Raw genomic sequence first — 21,674 nt, 5'->3', positions numbered from 1 at the left:
AATAGATCCATCGAGTCCAGCTCCATGCTTTCAATCGTCTGTACTGAGCGCTCCCTGGGGGCAGCACCTTCACTCGATAGCATCTACTGAGCGCCTCCCATGCGCAGAGCACTGGGCTAAGCGCTGGGAACGGACGATTCCCTCCCTGCCCCGGAACGGAAAGACCATCGCGGTAGAGGAGTTACGGACGATGAGCCTAGTAAACGATGGCATTTCTTAAGCGCCTACTGGGTGCCGAGCACTGTTCTAAGCGCTGGGGGAGCTCATCGAGTTGTCCCCGCCTGGGGCTCACCGTCTCGACCCCCCGCCCCCCATCTCGGCAGCTGTGGGACTGTGGGCAAGTCGCTTGGCTTCTCTGGGCCTCGCCTCCCTCACCTGGAAAATGGGGATGAATAATAATAATCACGTTGGTATTTGATAAGCGCTTCCTAGGTGCCGAGCGCCGTGCTAAGCGCCGGGGGGAGATCCGGGGGTCAGCGGGTGGGCCCACGGGAGGCTCCCAGTTCGCTAGAGAAGCAGCGTGGCTCAGCGGCAAGAGGCCGGGCTTGGGAGTCAGAGGTCATGAGTTCGAATCCCAGCGCCGCCCCTCGTCAGCCGGGGGACCGTGGGCGAGTCGCTTCGCTTCTCCGGGCCTCGGTTCCCCCGTCTGGAAAATGGGGGTTAACCGCGAGCCTCGCGGGGGACCACCTGAGTACCCCGTGTCTCCCCCGGCGCTTAGAACAGTGCTCGGCACCTAGTGAGCGCCTAACAAATACCAACATTATTGTTATTATCCCCATTTTCCGGAGGAGGTCACTGAGGCCCGGAGAAGTGAAGTCCGTGAGCCTCACGTGGGATCGACGAGACCGTGCGCCCGTCAAACGGCGGGGACCGTCTCTATCTGTTTGCCGGCTTGTTCACCCCAAGCGCTTAGTCCAGTGCTCCGCACCTAGTAAGCGCTCAATAAATACTATCGAAGGAACGGATCACCCGATGACCCCGGATCTCCCCCAGCGCTCAGAACAGGGCTCCGCGCAGGGGAAGCGCTTAACGCCCAACGTTCTCATTCTCCCCAAGGAAGGAGCTGGAGGAGAGGAGGCCGCAGAGAGTATTTAGCGAGCGCTTCCGAGGCGCGGAGCACCGTACTGAGCGCTTGCAACGGCCGGTTGGGCAACAGCGGCGGGAACGGGTTTCCGGTGGCTTCATGAAGTCCCGCCCGGCCACATTCTGGGAGACTGGGGACACCCGCTCATCGCCGAGGTCAACCACGCACACGCGAGCGACGGCCCGGGCCTGGGAGGCAGAGGTCATGGGTTCGAATGCCGCCTCCTGTCAGCTGGCTGGCTTTGGGCACGCCCCTTCGCTTCCCTGGGCCTCCTCTAGAAAATGGGGGGGTGGGGGGGGGGGGTGAAGCCACGGGTCAGCTGGGTGACCGCGGGCGAGTCACTTCACTTCTCTGGGCCTCACTTCCCTCGTCTGTCAAATGGGGACGAAGACCGGGAGCCCCACGGGGGACGACCTGATGCCCCCGTGTCTCCCCCGGCGCTTAGGACAGCGCTCGGCACAGAGTAAGCGCTTAATACAGATACAAACGTTATCAGAACAGTGCCCTGCACAGAGTGAGCGCTTACCGGATACCAACATTATCATTATTTTTATTACGGTTCCTTGCTGGATCATCGTCATAATAATAACGTCGGTATCCACTAAGCGCCTACTACGTGCCGAGCACCGTTCTAAGCGCTGGGGGAGACACGGGGGAATCGGGTCGTCCCCCGTGGGGCTCGCGGTCTTCGTCCCCATTTGACAGATGAGGGGACCGGGGATCTGCACCTGCTGCGGGACGGGTTTGCGGAGAAATGGTGGAAGAAACTGGGGGGGGGGGGGGGGCTCGATGAGCTCTGAGGGCGAGTCGACCCTTTGCGTTTGCTTAGTCAGTCGGTCGTACTTACTGAGCGCTTCCCGTGCGCGGGGCACTGTACTAAGCGCTTGGAAAGTAGAGAGGAGACCATCGTTTCTCAACGGGCCCTGTTTAAAATCAGCATTTCCACCCCTCGACCCCTTTTAAAGAAAGCGTTGGGACAGGGAAAGCGGGGCGCAAAAGTAGCCCCCGAGGCACCGTGCGTTCATTCGACGGTTACTTATTGAGCGCTTACTCTTGTGCCAAATGCTAAGCGCCCGGGAGAGGACGATGGAACACTAAACGTTCCCCGCCCACAAGGAGCTCGCAGTCTAGAGGGGGAGACAGACGTTAATACACATCCATCAGCTCATTCTAGATCTATACCTAAAAGAAGCAACGCGGTTCAGTGGCCAGAGGCCGGGCTTGGGAGTCAGAGGTCCTGGGTTCGAATCCCCGCCCCGCCGCTTGTCAGCTGGGTGACTTTGAGCGAGTCACTTCGCTTCTCTGGGCCTCGGTTCCCTCATCTGGAAAATGGGGATGAAGACTGTGAGCCCCACGTGGGCCAACCTGATTCCCCTGGGTCTCCCCCGGCGCTTAGAACAGCGCTCGGCACATAGTAGGCGCTTAACAAACACCAACGTTCTTCTTCTTCTTCTTCTCCTCCTCTGGGCCTCAGTACCCTCATCTGGAAAATGGGGGCTGAAGCCTGGGAGCCCCAGGTGGGACAAGCTGATGACCTCGCCTCCCCCCGGCGCTTAGAGCAGCGCTTTGCACATAGTAAGCGCTCAATAAACACGATGGAACGAATGGTTTGATGCCTGTGTACTGGTCTGGCTGCCTTTCTTCCCCCTTCTAGACCGTGAGCCCGTTGTGGACAGGCACGGTCTCTATCTGTTGCCCACTTGGACTCTCCCAAGCGCCCAGTCCAGTGCTCTGCACACGGTAAGCGCTCAGTAAATACGACTGAATGTCTGAAGGCGGGGTGGACTAAGTAGTTGCATGTAGAGAAGCAGCGTGGCTCAGGGGAGCCCGAGGTCATGGGTTCGACTCCCCGCTCTGCCACTTGGGTGACCGTGGGCGAGTCACTTCACTTCTCCGGGCCTCAGTGACCTCATCTGGAAAAAGGGGGATGAAGGATGATGATGTTGGTATTTGTTAAGCGCTTACTAGGTGCCGAGCACTGTTCTAAGCGCTGGGGGAGATCCGGGGGTCATCGGGTCGTCCCACGTGAGGCTCCCGGCTAATCCCCATTTTACAGAGGAGCTCACTGAGGCCCAGAGAAGTGAAGTGACTCGCCCACAGTCACCCAGCTGACGAGGGGCAGAGCCGGGAGTCGAACTCATGACCTCTGACTGGGCGCCTCACGTGGAACAACCTGCTGACCCCGCATCTCCCCCAGCGCTTAGAACAGTGCTCTGCACGTAGTAAGCGCTTCACAAATACCAACGTTATTATTATTTATTGGCATTATTATTAGCAGGTGGGGTGGAGAGGAAGGGGAGGGTTTGAGCGAGGCCGGGAAGGCGGCACTAGATGGCGCTACTTTCCCTCTTTAGCACCCAGGCCTCGATGGTATTTATTGAGCGCCTACTGTGTGCTGAGCACTGTACTGGGCGCCTGGGAGAGGCCAGCTCAACGATAAACAGACGCGTTCCCCGCCCCCAGCGACTTTACAGTCTGGGGGGGTGGGGGGGATGGACGTGAGTAAGAATAAAAACAACCCCACCGCGGTCCCGGCGCTGAGAACATTCAGTTCGTATCTGCTAATGTAGGTATCTGTTAAGCGCTCACTCTGTGCAGAGCGCTGTTCTAAGCGCTGGGGGAGACCCGGGTCGGCCCACGTGAGGCTCACGGTTAATCCCCATTTGACAGATGAGGTCACCGAGGCCCAGAGAAGTGAGCGCTTACTGCGGTGCCGGTGCCTCGTTAGTAGGCGATGCACCGGCGAAACCCCCGAGTGTCAAAACTACCGTCCGGCTTTCGAGGTCGCTGGGTAGAAGGGAAATAATAAACGCGGTATTTCGGCGCTTCATTAACTAAAGTCCGCTCGCGCCGATCGTTTCGCGAGAAAAAGCGGGGCCCGCTCCCTGGCTCGGGAGTCAGAGGTCACGGGTTCGGATGCGGCCTCCGCCACTCGTCGGCCGGGTGACCGCGAGCAAGTCCCTTCGCCTCTCTGGGCCTCGGTTCCCTCCTCTGTCAAATGGGGATGAAGCCCGTGAGCCCCGGGTGGGCCAACCTGACGCCCCGGGCTCTACGCCGGCGCTTAGGACGGCCCTCGGCGCGTAGCGAGCGCTTGATAATGTCGGTATTTGTTAAGCGCTTACTCTGTGCAGCGAGTCCCTGTATGTCTTAATCCCCATTTTACGGATGAGGTAACTGAGGCACAGAGAAGTTAGGTGACTCGCCCGTAGTCGGCCAGCTGCCGAGTGGCCGGGCCGGGATTCGAACCCATGACCTCTGACTCCGAAGCCCCTGCTCTTTCCACTGAGCCATTATCGGTCACTACCACGGCGCCCTGGCCGCAGCGAGCGCTCAATAAATGCGACCGACCGACCGACCAGTTGAGCGCCAGGCCTCCGGTCCTCCCCCCATCCTGGGCTCCCGTCACTAGGCCTCGCCGGTCCCCCACGCTCGGTCCGAGATATCGGAGATCTCCGAGACCGCAAGCCAGACGGGGAGAGCCCGAGGGACGCCTCTCCCTATTACGGGCCTTATTTTTCTTTTGCCATAACCGGAATTCGATGCCACGTGATAGCAGAACTTCTGTCTCAAGTGTTCCCCCGGCGGGGCGTTAATTAGCCTCACCGTCGGCCTCGCCGGGAGGAGAGAGAGGGCACTCTAATCTTAGTTGGGATGAGACGTCTATCTCCACTTGTGCCCTCGCCCTAATCCACCGGCAAGAGGGACCGGCCCTTCGTCCGCCTTCCCGAATTAATCCGATAAAACACCCCCCCTCCCCTCCCCCGGCCCCCCGACTCTGCTTTTAAGCTACCTTTCCCGGCGAGGTAATCGTCAGGGTTGTTTGGAAAGATCAAGGGTGGCCCGGGAGGTTCGGAGACGTGTGGGATTATAATTGCGGCCGCGTCACGGAACGTCTTTTGAAAAGCATCGCTTTATCGCCGAGATAAAAAGACGCCCGGCGCTAGCTGAGTGGCGCTTAACCCTGCCCCAGCCGAAGACGCCCTCCGGGTTGACCCTGCGCCCGTCCGGGGACGTCGAGGTGGAAAAACCATCCTTTTTCTCCCCCCTCTTTTAAGCTCGGGAGTCAGAGGTCATGGGTTCGAACGCCGCCCCCGCCACTCGTCCGCCGGGCGAGTCGCGTCGCCTCTCTGGGCCTCACTGACCTCATCTGCACAATGGGGATTAACCGTGACCCTCACGTGGGACAGCCTGATGAGCCCGCCTCTCCCCCAGCGCTTAGCACAGTGCTCTGCACCTAGTAAGCGCCTCACACATACCAACATCATCATTATCATCATTAAGCGCTTACTACGTGCCGGGCACTCTTTTCGGCGGCCGAGGTAGAGACGAGCAATCGGGTTGGACGCGGTCCGCGTCCCGCTTGGGCCCCGTGGTCTTCGTCCCCGTTTTACAGATGAAGGAACTGGGGAACGCAGAATAATAATAATGTTGATATTTGTTAAGCGCTTACTCTGTGCAGAGCACTGTGCTAAGCGCCGGGGGAGATGCGGGGTCATCGGCTGGTCCCACACGATCCTATTCGTTGCTATCGTTCTCGTCTGCCCGTCTCCCCCGATTAGACCGTAAGCTCATCGGAGGGCAGGGACCGTCTCTGTCTGTCACCCATTTGTCCATTCCAAGCGCTCAGCACAGCGCTCTGCACACAGGAAGCGCTCGATAAATACGGTCGAATGAATGAACCAACATGAGGCTCCCCGTCTTCATCCCCATTCGACAGATGAGGTCACTGAGGCCCAGAGAAGTGAAGCGACTCGCCCACGGTCACCCGGCTGACCAGCGGCGGGGCCGGGATTCGAACCCATGACCCCGGACTCCCAACCCCGGGCTCTCGCCACGAGCAGCGAAACGACCGGCCCAAGGTCACGCAGCGGGCAAGCGGCAGCGTGGGGATTAGAACCCGGGTCCTCCAGTGCAAGTAAGTGTTCCGGTCTACCCGTATTGCACCCACCTCAGGGCTTAGCACGGCGCTCTGCGCATCGAAGGTACTTAATAAATTCCTCCATTTTATTATTCAGTCATTCATTCATTCAATAGTATTTATTGAGCGCTTCCTATGTGCAGAGCACTGGCCTAAGCGCTTGGGAGAGTGTGATATTCATTCATTCATTCAATAGTATTTATTGAGCGCTTCCTGTGTGCAGAGCACTGGCCTAAGCGCTTGGGAGAGTGTGATATTCATTCATTCAGTCAGTCATTCAATAGTATTTATTGAGCGCTTCCTGTGTGCAGAGCACTGGACTAAGCGCTTGGGAGAGTGTGATATTCATTCATTCAGTCATTCATGCATGCATTCAATAGTATTTATTGAGCGCTTCCTATGTGCAGGGCACTGGCCTAAGTGCTTGGAATGGCCAAATCGGTAACAGAGGGAGACCGTCCCTGCCCAATAACGGGCTTACAGTCTAATCAATTATCATAATTATGATTAATCACCGCTCTGCACATCGAAGGTACTTAATACATTCCTCCATTTTATTATTCTTAATGACCGCTCTGCGCAACGAAGGTACTTAATACATTCCTCCATTCTATGATAATCATTATGATTAATGACCGCTCTGCGCATCGAAGGTACTTAATACATTCCTCCATTCTATGATAATTATTATTCTTAATCACCGCTCTGCGCATCGAAGGTACTTAATCAATTCCTCCATTCTATTATTCTTAATGACCGCCCTGCACATCGAAGGCACTTAATACATTCCTCCATTCTCTTATAATTATTCTTAATGACCGCTCTGCGCGTCGAAGGTACTTAATACATTCCTCCATTCTCTTATTATTATTATTATTCTTAATCACCGCTCTGCGCGTCGGAGGTACTTAATACATTCCTCCATTTTCTTATAATTATTCTCAATGACCGCTCTGCGCGTCGAAGGTACTTAATACAGTCCCCCATTTTCTTATGATTGTTCTTAATCACCGCTCTGCGCATCCAGGGGACTTAATACATTCCTCCATTCTATCATCATTATTCTTCTTCTCACTGACCGCTCTGCGCATCCAAGGTACTTAATAAACTCCTCCATTTTCTTCTTCTAATTACGATCGATCACCACCGTGCTAAGAGAGGCCCCCCGGGTCCTTAAAAGCGGGGGGGGGGGTTCCGGATCATCTCCAGTCGGTCGAAGCTGAGTGTTGCCACTCGGCTTTAGTCGAGGGCTTGGGAATAATAATGTTGCTATGTGTCGAGCGCTTCCTATGGGCAGAGCACTGTTCTAAGCGCTGCTGGGGTAGTAACAATAATGTGGCTATCTGTTAAGCGCTTCCTAGGTGCCGAGCACCGTTCTAAGCGCCGGGGGAGACGCGGGGGAATCAGGTGGTCCCACGTGGGGCTCACGGTCTTCATCCCCATTTGACAGATGAGGGAACTGAGGCCCAGAGAAGTCAAGGGACTCGCCCACAGTCACCCGGCTGACAAGGGGCAGAGCTGGGATTAATAATAATCATAATGTGGCTATCTGTTCAGCGCTTCCTAGGTGCAGAGCACTGTTCTAAGCGCTGAGGTAATAATACTAATAATGTTGGTATCTGTTAAGCGCTTACTATGTGCCGAGCACCGTTCTAAGCGCTGGGGGAGACGCGGGGGAATCAGGTGGTCCCACGCGGGGCTCACAATCTTAATCCCCATTTTACAGATGAGGGAACTGAGGCCCAGAGAAGTCAAGGGACTCGCCCACAGTCACCCGGCTGACAAGGGGCAGAGCTGGGATTAATAATAATCATAATGTGGCTATCTGTTAAGCGCTTCCTAGGTGCCGAGCACCGTTCTAAGCGCCGGGGGAGACGCGGGGGAATCAGGTGGTCCCACGCGGGGCTCACGGTCTTCATCCCCATTTGACAGATGAGGGAACTGAGGCCCAGAGAAGTCAAGGGACTCGCCCACAGTCACCCGGCTGACAAGGGGCAGAGCTGGGATTAATAATAATCATAATGTGGGTATCTGTTCAGCGCTTACTAGGTGCAGAGCACTGTTCTAAGCGCTGAGGTAATAATACTAATAATGTTGGTATCTGTTAAGCGCTTACTATGTGCCGAGCACCGTTCTAAGCGCCGGGGGAGACACAGGGGAATCAGGTGGTCCCACGTGGGGCTCACGGTCTTCATCCCCATTTGACAGAGGAGGCGACTGAGGCCCAGAGAAGTGAAGGGACTCGCCCACAGTCACCCGGCCGACAAGGGGCAGAGCCGGGATTCGAACTCACGACCTCGGACTCCAAAGCCCGGGCTCTTTCCACTGAGCCACGCTTATTGAAGTGAGGGATTTAGGACCACCCCCCCCGACAGATCCTGGCTCAGAATAATAATATCCGTGAAGCGCTCGCTACGTGCCGAGCACTGTGCTGAGCGCTGCGGGAGATGCGGGGTCATCAGGCGGTCCCACGTGGGGCTCCCGGGCTGCCTCCCTCCCCATTTTGCAGACGAGGCCGCCGAGGCCCGGAGAAGCGAAGCGCCTCGCCCGAGGCCCCGCGGCTGACGGGGGGGGGGGGGGGGGGTAAGGAGGGTGAATCACCCCGTCCGGAAGGGGCGGCCCGGCCTCGCCCCCGCGGCAGACGGGTCACGGGTTCGAATCCCGCGCGGGCCGCGGGCCCTTTAAGGGCCGCGGGGCGGCCGCGCGGGCCCCGCGCATGCGCGCCGAGCACCCCTCCGCCCACGTCCATCATCCCGCTCCCGGCCCCGCCCCCCCCGGCGCCGGCCCCGCCCCCGCCCGCGCCCCATTGGCGGAGCCCCCGCCCCGCGCGTCCGCCGCCTCCGCTCATTGGCCGGCGCCGGCCCCGCCCTCCGGACGGCCCCGCCCACCGGCGGGTGCCGGCCCCGCCCCCTCGGCCCGGCCCGGCCCCCGCCCCCCGCCCCCGCCCCCCGCCGCTCCGCCGCTCCGCTTCCTGCCGGGCCGCACCGGACACCGGACACCGGACGCCGGACCCGCCGGACCCCCCCCCCGGACCCCCCCTCCCGGGACCCCCCGGACCCGCATCGGCGCCGGGGCGGCGGAGCGGAGCGGCCCGGCCCGGCTCGGGCCTGCGCGGTGAGGCTCCCGCCCGGCCCGGCCCCGCCCCGCCCCGCACAGGCCCGCACGGCCCGGCCCGGCCCGGCCCGGGTGGGGAAGGGGGGAGGGGCGGCCCTGCGCTGCGGGCCTCGGCTGGCCTCCTCCCCCCCCCCGCCGCGTGCCGCCGGCCCCTTCCCTCCCCCCTCCCCCACCCCCCCTTCCCCGTCCCTCTCCCCCGCCCTTCCACCCCCCCATTCCCCCCCACCCCCATCCCCCCATTCCCCCTCCCCTCCATCCCCCCACCCCCATCCCCCCTTCCCCTCCCTCTCCATCCCCCCTTCCATCCCCCCACCCCATCCCCCCCTTCCCCTCCCTCTCCATCCCCCCCTTCCATCCCCCCTTGCCCTCCCCCCCTTCCATTCCCCTCCATCCCCCCCATCCCCCCATCCCCCTCCTCCCATTCCCCCCCTTCCCCTCCCCCTCCATCCCCCCCTTCCATCCCCCCTTGCCCTCCCCCCCTTCCATTCCCCCCCATCCCCCCATCCCCCCATCCCCCCATCCCCCCATCTCCCTCCTCCCACCCCCCCGGCCCCCCCATCCCCCCCCCCCGGGACCGGACCTATCTAGGCGGGGGTGGGGGGGGGGCGGGCGCCCCTCAAGCCGAGACTCATAATCCTCTGGGGAAACCGTACCGACGATACCGGTGATGTTAATATCGGTAACGGTCCTGACGGTGCCGGCGATGGTACCGCCGGGAACGCTGTTAATCATCCCAGCGATCCTAAGGGTGACGGTGCTCGGCGCGGGGCCCCGTCCCGGGCCCCGGGGGAGAGGGAGGGCAACGGGGGCGGACGACGGGCCCGTTTGGCGGACGAGGAGACCGAGGCCCGGAGGAGGAGACCGAGGCCCGGAGGAGGACGGGGGCCCGCCCGGGCCCCACCCGCCGAGCCCCTTCCCGCGGGCGGAGCGTCGGACCGGGCGCCGCGACCGACGGAGAGCCGTCCGACGTGGGCGCCGGGGAGAGCGCCGCGGGCCCGGGCCGGCCCTGACCCGCCTCGGGGGTCCCGCCGTCGTCCGGCGGGACCCCGTCCCGTCCGACGATGACGCCGGCCCCCGCCGGGCGCTCGCTGCGTCCCGGGCGCCGCCCTGAGCCCCGGAGAGGACGCGGGGTCGTCGGCTCGGCCCCCCGCGGGGCTCCCGCTCCCCGTCCCCGGAGGAGCGGGGCGACTCGCCCCGGGTCCCGCGGCCGACCGGTCCTTCGTTGGCCGGTGTTCGGCCACGCGCGGGGCGCCGTGCCGGGCGCCGGGGGAGATGCCGGCCCGTCGGGTCGGCCCGCGGGAGGCCCTCGGCCCGTCGTCCCCGTGGGACGGAGGAGGGAACTGAGAAGTTGGGCGACTTGCCCGAGGTCGCCCGGCGGACGAGCGGCGGAGCCGTCCTAAGCGCCGGGGGAGACCCGGGGTCGGCGGGCCGTCCCACGCGAGGCTCCCGGTCTCCACCCCCCCCCGCCCCGTTTTCCGGAGGAGGGAACTGAGGCGCGGAGGAGCGGAGTGACCGGCCCGCGGTCACCCGGCCGACGGGGGGCGGGGCGTGGGAGTCGAACCCACGACCTCGGACCCCCGAGCCCGGGCCCCCTCCGCTGAGCCGCGCCGCTTCTCTAAAGCGACCGCTTCCCGGCGGCGGCCCGAGAGCGCCCCGGCCGTCGTCCCCGGGGACCCGCCGCGCTCGGTCGTGGGTTCTAATCCTCCCCCCCGCCCCCCGCGCCGGCGCCTCCCGGCCGCCGCCGTGTGTGACTTCGGGCGGGTCGCTTCGCCTTTCCGGGCCTCGGTTCCCTCGTCTGGAGAACGGGGGACGGCGGCCCCGCGTAGGGACGAGGGACCGTGTCCGGCCCGGTTTACCTCCCTCCGCCCCGACGCTCGCTACGGTGCCCGGCACGTAGTGAGCGCCTAACGAACACCCCAATCCTCCTCCTCCTCCTTATTATCAGTGACGGGGTCGACGGGGATCGGTGGGAAAGTGGGGCCGAGAGCCCCCCCCCCCCCCCGGCCCCGAGGGACCGCGGCGCGAAGCGTCGCGCCCTGTCGTCGGCGCTCATCCTCGTCGGCGTCGGTATTTACGGGCAGAGCGGCTCGGTGGTATTTATTGAGCGCTTCCCGCGTGCGGAGCGCTGGGCCCGACGCTCGCGGAGGACAACTGGGCGACGGAGAGAGACCGTCCCCGCCCGGCGACGGGCTCACGGTCTAGAAGGGGGAGGCGGGCCGCAAAACAAGTTAGCCGGGCGTCGGTACCATCGAGATAAATACCGAGACACACACTTATGATGATGATGATGATGATGATGAACCCAGTTATCTTGGATCTACCCTAGCTCTTAAAACAGTGCCTAGCACAGAGTAAGTGCTTAAATGCCATCGTAATTATTATTATTATTATTATCGTTATTCTTGTCCTCTCCCAACCGCTTAGGAGACCTAGGAGTCTTAGTGCTCAGTGCTCCGCACACGCAAAGTGCTCAGTAGATACCACCGATGGGCGATTGAGCATTTGGAGGGTGCAGGGCACTGTGCTAAGCGCCCGGGGGAGCGTTCCCTGGCTCCTTTCCTCTTCTGCGTCGCCCCGGCTCGCTCCCCTTCTTCGTCGTCCCCCTCCCGGCCCCGCGCCGCTCACGTCCACCTCTCTCATTTCCCGATGGTCACGTCTTTCTCCCCGTCTGGACCGGAAGCTCGCTGTGGGCGGGGGATATGTCTGTTTATTGATGATGATGATGATGATGATGATGATGTTGGTATTGGTGAAGCGCTCACTAGGTGCCGAGCGCCGTTCTAAGCGCCGGGGGAGGTCCGGGGTCATCGGGTCGTCCCCCGTGAGGCTCCCGGTCTTCATCCCCGTTTGACGGAGGAGGGAACTGAGGCCCAGAGAAGTGCCGCGCCCACAAGCCGGGATTCGAACCCGTGACCTCTGACCCCCAAGCCCGGGCTCGCGCCACTCCGTTTATTGTCCCGTCGTCCTCTCCCAAGCGCTTAGTCCGGTGCTCTGCACGCAGTCAGCGCTCAACAGATACGACCGACTGGCCGACGAAACAGAGCCGGGAGACCCGTTACCCGCCCACGCCCAGCTTAAGCGGTGCGGCTCGGTGGGGAGAGCCCGGGCATGGGAGTCCGAGGTGATGGGTCCGAATCCCGGCTCTGCCACTCGGTCGGCTGGGGGACCGTGGGCGAGTCACTTCGCTTCTCTGGGCCTCGGTGACCTCATCCGTCAAACGGGGATGAAGACCGGGGAGCCTCCCGGGGGGGGGACGACCCGACGACCCCGTCTCTCCCCCGGCGCTTGGAACGGCGCGCGGCGCCTCGTGAGCGCTTAACAAATACCGGCATCCGTTGTATTTTACGGTTTAGCGGGAGCGAGGCTCGGCCGCGTCCACGTTGGGGCAGGCCCGGCTGTGCGCCGGTATCGCTCTTCCGAGGGCCGGACCGTCCGAGGCGCGGGGAGAGTCGCGGGTTCTCCCCTCCCGCCCGTCCCCTGCCCGGTCGTTCGATGGTATTTATTGAGCGCTTACTATGTGCAGAGCACCGGGCTGGGCGCTTGGAGTGGACGATGGGGACACGGAGGGAGACCGTCCCCGGCCCAAAGCTCAAGAGAAGAGAACAAGAACCAGACGACGTTCTCGAGATCAGGTCGGCTTCCTCCCGGGCGCTTCCCGGGGCCGCCGAAGAGGGCTCCCGCGCTAGCCGGGCGGGAAACGCGCGGGTGCCGTGGTCTCCCGGGGGCTCAGTACAGCGCTCCGCACAGAGAAGGCGCTCGGCGCGGCGCGGCGGGAAGAGCCCGGGTTCTGATCCCGCCGCCGGGCGACGCCGGACGAATCCCCGCACTTCTCTGGGCCTCGTCTGGAAATGGGGATCGTGACGATGACGATAACGTCGGTATCTGTCAGGCGCTTACTAGGCGCAGAGCGCCGTTCTAAGCGCCGGGATCCAGGGTCACCGGGTCGCCCCACGCGAGGCTCGCGGCCGATCCCCGTTTTCCAGATGGGGTCACCGAGGCCCAGAGGAGCGGAGCGACTCGCCCGCGGGCGCGCGGCTGACGGGCGGCGGGGCCGGGAGTCGAACCCGTGACCTCCGACTCCGAGGCCCGGGCTCTTGCCACCGAGCCACGCCGCTTCCCCGGGACGGAGAGCGGGAGCCCCCCCCCCCCCCCGCGGGACGGCTCGCTCGCCTCGTGTGCCCCGCAGCGCTTAGAACGGCGCCTGGCACACGGGAAGCGCCTAACAATAATAATGTCGGTGTTTGTTAAGCGCCTACTATGTGCAGAGCACCGTTCTAAGCGCTGGGGTAGACACAGGGGAATCAGGTCGTCCCACGTGGGGCTGACGGTCTTAATCCCCATTTTACAGATGAGGGAACCGAGGCACCGAGAAGTTAAGTGACTCGCCCACGGTCACACAGCCGACAGGTGGCCGAGCCGGGATTCGAACTCACGAGCCCTGACTCCAAAGCCCGTGCTCTTTCCACTGCGCCACGCTGCTTCTCCATCTTCGTCGTTATTAATTAAAAAAGCCAGAGATCGACCGAGTCACGCGGTGAGCGCCCGACAGCCGCGGCGGAACGGATGAACGACGGGGTCGGAGAACCCGGGTTCTAATGCCGGCTCGGCCGATCGCTCGCCGCGTGACCTCGGGCGAGTCCCCGGACTTCTCTTTGCCTCGGTTTCCTCGTCGGCGCCGCGGGGATCCAATGACTCGGCTCCCTTCGACCTGGACCGCGAGCCCCGTTCATTCATCGTCCGCCGGCGTATTTATTGAGCGCCTACCGCGTGCCGAGCCCCGAGCGCTCGGGGACGTCCGGTTCGGCGACCGCCGGAGACGGTCCCCGCCCGACGGCGGGCTCCCGGTCTCCCGAGCGCTCGGGCCGGTCCCCGGCGCTCGGCAGTGAACGGACTGGCCCGGGGGGGATCGTCCGATTGCGGGACCCCGAGTTCCGGGGCGCGCCCGGTAAGTCGCCCGACGGCTCCGGCGCCGGGGCCCCGCGGGCTCATCTGGAGACGACCCGGGCGCCCCTCCGGCGCCACGGTCTCGTGTCCTCCGCTCCCGTCCGAGGCCCCGGGCCCGGAAGGGGGCCCCAAAATAGCCCGCCGTCCGCGCCCCCCCCGCCCCGCGACCCCGGCTGGGGAGCCGGACCATTTTTAGATGGTCTCCTCCCCCCTCCTCTTCCTCCCTCCCCTCCTCGCCCCGCCAGGCGTGCCGGGCTGGGCGGGCGGGGGGCCGCCCGCTCGCCCTCCGTACCCGGTGCGCGGGAGAGGGCGTCCCTTCGTTCGGTCGGGTCCCGTGGAGCGCCCGCCGCGCGCGGGGCGCTGTGCCGAGCGCGTGGGAGGGGACGCTGGAACGGCGGACGGGCAGCGGTCCCTGCCCGCCACGAGCTGACGGTCTAAGAGGGGGACGGTGGAGCCGAGAGAGTGGGAGGGACCCCGGAAGTCAGCCCTGTGCCCGCTTAATAATAACAATGATACTAATAGTGGTCTTTAAGCGCTTAGTACGTGCCAGGCCCCCCCCCCCCCCCCCAAGCACTGCGATGGAAACGTCAGATCGGGTCGGACCCGGTCCCCGTCCCACGTGGGGCTCGCGCTCTCGATCCCCGTCTCCCAGGTGAGGCGACCGGGGCCCGGTGAAGTGACTCGCCCGAGGGCACGCGGACGACCGGATCCGAACCCGGGTCCCCCCGGGGGTCACGGAAGAACGGGAGACCCCGACGGGGAGATGAAGTCGTCGGTCCCGCTGGAGGCTCGCTCGGTCGGGCCCCGAGGTCGACGGGGGAATCGGAAGGATCCCGGGGTTTGCCGGGAATCTCCCGGGAGGAGGGCCCGGCTTCCGGGGAGCGGGCCGTCGCGTCGGGGAACGGGGCGATCCCCCGCGGGGACGCGCGCGGAGGGGGTGCCCCCGTTCGTCGAGCTGGGGGAGGATTCGGTCTTCCTGAGCGCTCACCGTGTGCGGGGCACTGTACTAAGCACTCGGGAGAGCGCAACGCACCAGGAGACGGACACGTTCCCCGCCCGCGGCGACCTCACAGTCTAGAGGCCCGCAGGGGCTTCCTGACCCATTTATTCGTCCGGTCGGTGGTCCGGGGCACGCTGCTAAGCGCCGGGGGAGACGCAGCGTGGCTCGGTGGAAAGAGCGCGGGCTTGGGAGTCAGAGGTCATGGGTTCGAATGCCGAACCCGCCACTCGTCAGCTGCGTGACCGTGGGCGAGTCACTTCGCTTCTCTGGGCCTCAGTTACCTCAAATGGGGATTGACCGCGAGCCTCACGGGGGACGACCCGATGACCCCGGATCTGCCCCGGCGCTTAGAACGGGGCTCTGCACGTGGTAAGCGCTTAACAGATGCCAACGTTATTATCACGATCAGATCGTCCCATGTGGGGCTCACATTTTTCAGTCCCCGCTTTTCCGGTCGAGGTCCCCGAGGCCCCGAGAAGCGACTTGCCCCGGGTCCCGCGGCGGACAAGGGGCGGGGCCGGGATCCGAACCCACGACCGCCCAAGCCCGCGCTCCAGCCACCGAGCCGCGCGGCTCCTCCGTCGCTCGTACCGACGCCCGTGTCCCCTTCCAGCCCGTCGGCCCGTTTATCGTTCTGCCGTCCTCTACCCGAGCGCGCGGTCCGGCGCCCCGGGCACGGCGAGCGCTGGGTACGGGGGACCGGGCCGATCCGGGGCGAGCGCCCGGACCGCGACCGGCCCGCGGAAGTGCCACCTCGGGCGTCGGGAATCCCGTCGGCTGGGAAACGGCCGAGCGCCTTCCTCTCCGGGCGGCGGGGAGGGAGGGGAGGACGGGGACGCTGAAAGTAGCCCCCTCCCGTCCGGCTTGCCGGGCATCAGCTTCTCCGCGCGTTCCCACATCCCGCTCGCTTCCCTCTCCCCCTCTCCGCTCCCCTCGTGGCTCAGGGGCAAGGGCCCGGGCTTGGGAGTCGGAGGTCACGGGTTCGAATGCCGGCCCCCGCCACGCGTCGGCTGTGGGACCGTGGGCGAGGCGCTTCGCTTGCCTGGGCCTCGGTCACCTCGCCCGTAAAATGGGGATGAGGACTGGGAGCCCCACGTGGGACGACCCGATGACCCTGGATCTACCCGGCGCTTAGAACAGTGCTCGGCACGGAGTCGGCGCTTAACGGATACCGACGTTATTGACTAGAACCCGTGACGGAAGGGCAGGAAGCCCGGCCTTTATTCGTTCGGTCGTATTTATCGAGCGCTTCCTCGGCGCAGAGCGCCCTCCTGAGCGCTGGGGAGCGTGGCTTAGTGGGAAGAGCCCGGGCCCGGGAGTCGGAGGTCGTGGGTTCCGATCCCGACCCCACCGCTTGTCTGCTGGGTGACCTGGGGCGAGTCACTTAACCTCTCTGTGCCTCAGTGACCTCCTCTGTAAAAAGGAGGATTAAAAAATGTGAGCCCCAGGTGGGACAGTCTGACCACCCCGTATCTCCCCCAGCGCTTTAGAACAGTGCTCTGCACGTAGTAAGCGCTTAACAAATACCGGGATTATTAATTATCATTATAACAATCAAGGGACGCGTTCCCCGCCCGCGACGAGCTCACGGTCCGGAGGGGAATCGAAATAAGTTAATGACGGCTGTGGACCGAAGCGGCGCGGGGCCGAAAGGTTGGCGACGGATGAAGGGAGCACGGCGGGGCGGCGCAGAAGGGAGCGGGAGGAGAGGGAGGTGACTGGGTTCCAATCCCGGCTCCTCCACCCGTCTGCTGTGTGACCTCGGGCGAGTCACTTCCCTTCTCTGGGCCTCGGGTCCCTCATCGGGAAGATGGGGATTAAAAGCGTGCGAGCCCCAGGGGGAGACGGGGACCGTGTCCCGCCCGATTAACTTATCTCTACCCCGGCGCTTAGCAAGTACCGTGATCGTCGTCGTTCGATTTGGCGTTTCCCAAGCGTTCGGTACAGGGCCTGGCTCCCAGCGGGTTCGTTCGTTCAGTCGTATTTCTTGAGCGCTTACTGGGGGGCAGAGCACTGGATTTGAGCGCTGGGGAGAGGTCGCTGTCACAGCGGAGGGACACAGTCCCGCCTCCCCCCGGGAGCTCGCAGTCTAGAGGGGGAGACCGACGCGAATATAAATAAAAGAGATAAATAGGTCGATAAGTTGTAGATATATACATAGGTGCCGTGGGTGCTCGGTAAGTGCCGTTGCTGGTATATCGTCCCAAAGGAACTCGGGGTTGGTCATTGTGGCCGCCAGGCAGGGAAAACCAGCGAAGATTTTGGCGGGGAGGCCTTCCCGGAAACCCCAATTCGGAAAAAGGTCGACCGGAACCTCTAATTACCGAATCCTGCAATGCCACCAGACAATCACATTTGGACTGGCTCCAGTTGCTTTTTTTTTTTTTTTTTTTTAAATAAAAAAGGTATTTAAGCGTTTAGTGGGTGCCAGGCCCCGTACCGAGCGCTGGGGTAGGCCGGACACGGTCCCTGTCGTCCGCGGGGCTCACGGTCCTCATCCCCGTTTTACAGACGAGGGCACTGAGGCACAGAGGAGAAGTTCGGTGACTTGCCCCAGGTCACCCAACAGACACGTGGCGGGGGCCGGGTTAATCACGATGGTATCGGCTAAGGCGGTTACTAAGTGCCGGGCACCGTACCAAGCACCGGGGTGGCTACAAGCCAATCGGGTCGGACGCGGTCCCTGCCCCGCGTGAGGGCTCATCCCCGTCTTAATCCCCGTTTTACGGTTGAGGTGACTGAGGCCTAGAGAAGTGAAGCGACTCGCCCGGGGCCACGCAGCGGCCGAGTGGAAGAGCGGGGATTAGAACCCGGGTCCTCTGCTTCCCGGGCCCGGGTTCCTTCCACGGGGCCACACTCCTCCTCCGCTGTCATCCCCTTGAGGGAAAGAATTTTCCTTTCTGGTTTTTTTCTCCGCGCCTCTGAACTGTTTTTTATGGTATTTGTCAAGTGCTTACTAGGGAGCCAAACGCTCCCCTAAACGCTGGGGTAGGTACAAGTTAATCAGGTCGGACTGTGTCCCCGTCCCACCTGGGGCTCGAGGTCTAAGCCGGGGGGAGAACTGGTGTCCCCATTTTATAGTCGAAGAAACCGAGGGACAGGGAATAATAATAAATCGTGATGGTATCTGTTAAGCGCTTACGATTCATTCCTTCATTCGATCGTATTTACCGAGCGCTTACTGGGTGCAGAGCACTGGACTGAGCGCTTGGAAAGTATAATTCGGCCACAGACAGACACAGTCCCTGCCCAACAACGGGCTCACAGTCTAGAAACGGGGAGGCAGACGACAGAGCGAGTAGACGGGCATCCAAAGCGTCAATATAAATAGACAGAATTATCGATATGTAGGCGTCATTAATAAACAGAAAAATAAGCCTGTACGTATATACTATGTGCCAAGCACCGTTCTAAGCGCCGGGGGGAGATACAAGGTCATCGGGTCGTCCCACGTGGGGCTCACGGGCTTCGTCCCCATTTGACAGATGAGGGAACCGAGGCCCAGGGAAGTGACGTGACTTGGCCAAGGCCGGGCAGCAGGCGGTTGGCAGAGCCGGGATTCGAACCCAGGTCTTGCTGACTCCCAGGCCCCGGGCACTATCCATTAGGCCGCGCGGCTCCTCGCTGGGCTTTTGACTGCTGGGCCTCTGGGTCCTAGGATTCGGCTTTCCTAAGTAAAAAGGCTAGTTTGGGCTTGAATGGAGCGCAAAACACCGAGAGCTTTGGGTGTAACTTTTGGCTGCTTGCACATCCTTTTCGGATTTTTTTTTTTTTTTGGGGGAGGGGAAACTACCACGAACTGCCTGGCTATCCTTTGTCCCAGTAATTATTATTATTATTTTTTTGCGGGGGGGCCGGTTACTTAATAGATCCCCCACGAGGAGGGTTCCACCTGCCGCGGCCTGACCACCAGGGAGAGCGGAGGGTCTGGTAAGCGTAGCGTCGATTTATCGCAGCCGGGGAGAGCCGCGTTTAAAGATGGCTGGCCGAAATTCTTCAGGGGCGTCGTAATAGCGATCCAGTGAGTCAGAGAAATGATCACGTACGGATCTCGTAGAAGGAGAAGAGGTCCACGGCTTGGAATTGCCGTTGCCGGCGCTGGCTGGTTTTCGCTTTTAATTTTTCCTCTTATTTCTCTATTTTTCTCCTTTACACCTCTCCTTGTAAATGAAGGGCGAATTGCAGAGAAGGAGAATAATAATGATGGTGGATGGGTTAATAATAATAATAATAATAACGTCGGTATCCGTTAAGCGCTTACTGTGTGCGGAGCACTGTTCTAAGCGCTGGGGGAGATCCAGGGTCATCAGGTTGTTCCACGTGAGGCTCCCCGTCTTCATCCCCATTTGACAGATGAGGGAACGGAGGCCCGGAGAAGTGAAATGACTTGCCCAAGTGCGACTGAATGGATGAATGAACGAAAAGAGCCCCGGCCTGGGAGTCAGAGGACCTGGGTTCTGATCCCGGCTCGGCCACTGTTTCTGCCGTGTGACCTTGGACAAGTCACTTTGCTTCTCTGGGCCTCGGATACCTCATCTGTGTAATGGAGATTGAAGCTGTGAGCCCCAGGTGGGACAGGGATTGTGTCCAACCTGATGATCTTGTATCTACCCCAGCGCTTAGTACGGTGCCCGACACATAGTTAAGGGCTTAAAAAACACTATTTTTAAAGCAAAACATGCTTTTGGGAGACTGGAGACATCACTGGGCAGGTCTGTGAGCTTGGGCAAGTTGTTTAATCTCTCTGTGCCTCAATTTCCTCATCTGAAAAATGGAGATAAATTCCCTGCTCTCCCTACTTTTTTTTTTTTTTTTTAAACTTGGTATTTAAGCGCTTAGTATGCGCCAGGCACCGTACTAAGCGCTGGGGTAGATAGAAGCCAGATTGGACACAGTCCAGGCCCCGCAAGGGCTCACAGCCTTCATTCCCATTTCACAGACCGAGTAACCGAGGCCCAGAGAAGGGAAGTGATTTGCCCAAGGTCACACAGCAGACAAGTGGCGGATCCGGGATTAGAACCCAGGCCCGGGCTGTAGCCACTAGGCCACGCTGCTCCCGTGACTAATCTGAGGTTCCCGTCCGTCGGTAGCGGTTACTGAGGTCCCGCGGGGCACTGTACTAAGCGCTTGGGAAGGTCCGATAGAGTTAGTAGACGCCGAATCGGGATGCCCGAGGGGCTCGTTCCGTCCTGAGTCCCGCGAAGACCTGTTTTGTAATTTCAGCTCATTACAGTTTATCTGGAGCTGGAGGTTTTCTCCAGAGGTAGAATTAAACCAGGTTAATTTAATTTTTTTGCGGTACTTACCCTCCGCCAGGCACTGTACTAGACTCTGGGCTAGATGCGAGGAAATCAGGTTGGGCACCGTCCCTGTCCCACGTGGGGCTCACAGCCCGAGTCCCCATTTAAGAGTTGAGGGAACCGAGGCACGGAGAAGGGAAACGACTTGCCCAAGGTCCTAAAGCGGGCCAACGACGGCAGAGCCGGGCTTTGAATGTAGCTCCTCTGATTCCCAGGCCCGGGCTCCCTCCCCTGGGCCCCGCTGCTTCTTTTCAAATTGCCGCTTGGTTTCTTAAACACGGCAAATCCCTCCACTCTGAGGATGGGTCGGTTGGATCTGTGGCCTCTGGACAGTTAATATTCACCCCGCCCTCAACCCCACGGCCCTTAGGGAGGAGCAGCGTGGCTCAGCGGAAAGAATCCGGGCTTGGGAGTCAGAGGTCACGGGTTCGAATCCCGGCTCTGCCACTTGTCAGCTGGGTGACCGTGGGCGAGTCGCTTCAATTCTCTGGACCTCGGTTCCCTCATCCGTCAAAGGGGGAGGAAGACTGTGAGCCTCACGTGGGACAACCTCATGACCCTGGATCTCCCCCAGCGCTTCGAACAGTGCTGTGCACGTGGGACGCGCTTAACAAATACCAACATTATTATTATTAGGGACGTATCTTTTAATTATATAGGATAAAATACTTCTTTCTTCAGATGAATGTCTCTCTCCCCCTCTAGACCCTAAGCTCGTTACGGGCAGGGGGACCCGTCTGCCAAATCGGAAGCGACGTGGCCTCGTGAATGGAGCCCGGGCCCGGGAGTCAGAGGGCCCTGGGTTCCAAACCCGGCTCTGCCACTTGTTGGCTGGGTGACCTCGGGCGAGTCGTTTCGCTTCTCTGCCTGTCGGTTACCTCGTCTGCCAGATGGGGATTAATGTTATGATGATTATTATCAATTATTATGTTACTGAAGTGCTTACTGTATGCCAAGCCCCGTTTTATGCCCTGGGGTAGATACGGGTGAATGAGGTTGGAAACAGTCCCCGTCCCTCATGGGGCCCACACTCTTAATCCCCGTTTTATAGATGAGGGAACTGAGGCCCAGAGGAGTGAACCGATTCATCCAAGTCAGGCGGCAGAGCCGGGATTAGAACCCAGATCCTTCCGACTCCCAGGCTCGTGCTCTATCCGCTGGGCCACACCCCAGCGCTTAGTACGGTGCCTGGCACATAGTAAACCCTTACCAAATACCCCAGTTCCTTATCATGACTCTCCTGATCCCCGTAGGATTGATTCCGTCTTTTTAAATTCACTTATTTTTTAATCTCCGCTTGGGGCTCACACTCTT

At 61.4% G+C, this 21,674-nt stretch overlaps 1 protein-coding gene across 1 annotated transcript in view; it reads right to left on the bottom strand.

Moving 5' to 3' along the window:
• Positions 1-21,674, bottom strand: part of TBPL2 (TATA-box binding protein like 2) — a 36,418-nt gene that overhangs the window by 11,313 nt on the left and 3,431 nt on the right. The gene's annotated exons all lie outside the window — the stretch shown is intronic.

The sequence above is a fragment of the Ornithorhynchus anatinus genome, chromosome 14 (genome assembly GCF_004115215.2).
Source record: "Ornithorhynchus anatinus isolate Pmale09 chromosome 14, mOrnAna1.pri.v4, whole genome shotgun sequence".
Classification (NCBI taxonomy): domain Eukaryota; kingdom Metazoa; phylum Chordata; class Mammalia; order Monotremata; family Ornithorhynchidae; genus Ornithorhynchus; species Ornithorhynchus anatinus.
This window is presented reverse-complemented; position numbering and strand designations above follow the sequence as displayed.